The sequence below is a fragment of the Mauremys mutica genome, unplaced genomic scaffold, assembly GCF_020497125.1.
Source record: "Mauremys mutica isolate MM-2020 ecotype Southern unplaced genomic scaffold, ASM2049712v1 Super-Scaffold_100120, whole genome shotgun sequence".
Lineage (NCBI taxonomy): Eukaryota > Metazoa > Chordata > Testudines > Geoemydidae > Mauremys > Mauremys mutica.
This window is the reverse complement of record NW_025423273.1, coordinates 1,057,325-1,059,181: the sequence shown is the minus strand read 5'-3', so window position 1 is coordinate 1,059,181 and position 1,857 is coordinate 1,057,325. Positions and strand designations below refer to the sequence as shown.

The 1,857-nt window shown below is 52.9% G+C and overlaps 1 non-coding gene across 1 annotated transcript; it reads right to left on the bottom strand.

The window, feature by feature from the left end:
* Positions 1 to 549: 549 nt before the first annotated feature.
* TRNAV-AAC lies at positions 550 to 622 on the bottom strand. The gene has a single exon. It is a non-coding gene; the product is annotated as a tRNA-Val (tRNA).
* Positions 623 to 1,857: the final 1,235 nt, after the last annotated feature.

Below are 1,857 nucleotides of genomic sequence, written 5' to 3'. Positions count from 1 at the left end.
AGCCCACCATCTCGGCCAGAAAGGAGCCCACTCAGCCTCGCCATTGCTGCTTTTCCGTCCCCCTAGAACCCCGCTTCTCCTGGGCTGCAAGGAGCCATCCCTGGGAGGCCAAGAGGCAGGCACAGGATTCTGCCTCCCAGCAGCCAACCGCACCTCCCCCGGCTTTGCAGAACGAATGGTGACGCTCTACTAATCCCACTTAGCCGCACTGAGGTGCTTAGCTTCTGCCCTGCCTTTCTCAGCTCGACTTTCCTCTTTTGCCCCATTCCTGCCTCACTTCCTCCTTTGGCAAGTCACGCAGAGGAGGCCAGCAGGAAGAGCCGGCCTCCACCAGCCAACCTCCAACAGCAGAGGAGGCCAAGCCACAAGCCTCCAAAAGGTAACACGCCTAACTCCTCTAGGTTCTCCAGCCTGATGCCAAGGTGCTTTCTCCACTGCTGTCAGCACCCTCTCTCATGCGGGGGTTGGAGTTATCCCACGGACAGGCCAATAGGAGAAGGAGGAGCATCTTCCTGAACAGCAAGGGGATCTGGCAAAAGGAAGCCAGCATGTTTCTGCCTGGTTTTGAACCAGGGACCTTTTGCGTGTTAGGCAAACGTGATAACCACTACACTACAGAAACTCCATCTGTTTGGCTCTTGCTCACCCTGGCACAGACAGATGGACAAACCTGGAGAAAGTGGTGACAGCCCTTCGATGGGTCAGCTGGCAGAGCAGAGCACTGGAGCGGGCGCTCAGGAAGTCGTCCTTACGTCGCCCTTGTGACTCCAGCTTGAGGGAGAGCTTCTTTTTCTTCCCCTTGCTGACAAAGAGCAAGAGAAGAATGAAAGGTCAGGTGGGCCAACTTGGTGCAGAAGCCCATGCTGTCTTTTCCTGCTGCATAGCCTGAAATGAGGGACTCGTGGCAGTTAAAGGAACTGCTGCACTTTCAGAAAACATCCCACCTGTGCACAAAGGGGAATAGAAGAGCCTGTTAGTCTAGCACGCTCCCAACTGAACTACTTCAGCAGCTGCTCAGTTTCTTTTTGGCCTATTACTTTTCTGTCTGGGATGTTGTTGTCAGCTGTGGCACAGAAAAAGGACGTCATTGCGAGCGGCCCATGAAGACAAGATTCACTTTTGCCTTCCTTGCTCGGCTTTACTTGCTTCCTCGCCCTATTCCTGCCTTAGTTCCTGGGTTACCTGAAGGCGACGGGGGGCCAGCAGTACCAGGAGGAAGTTGGGCAGCTAGACCCTGGTGGCAAAAGTCCTGCCACCACTTGCCACCCCACTCTCTTCTCCCAGCGTCACATATTGGCCACCAGGGACTTGGGGCCCAGCAGCGCAATGGAAGGCAGCGGACAGAGCCACCCTCGCCTTGAAGCTCCAGCTCATTAAACCACATCTTCAGTCGCTGATGGCCAATGAGAGACCAACATCGCTTGCTATTTTAGCACTTGGAAATGCCATTGGTCAGTCATTGGATCTCTGTAATGCTGTTACAGAACAAATGAACACAGAATCTCAGTGTGACATTCTATACCTTTGGGGGAGCAGCTGTAACCCCCATAATCCTCATTTTCATATCATCGTGATCTTACATATAGAGCATGACTTGTAAGGTATCAGGGAAAGGATATGATCTGCTGAAAGTCACTTCTCTACCCATAGATGTAGACCATTCATGCATAGGAAGTTATGAGGATTGTGCAGTGTGGTTGTCACTGTGCTGCAAGGTGGGGGAGTCAGCCAAATATTAGCTCCCCAGTGGCAACAGCAAGGCAAGTAACCAACACCCGGACAGGGTGTCAAACAACCCATCGACAGCCATTGTCCAGCAAGAGAGCTACAATGCAATGACTCACCTGCATGAGGACA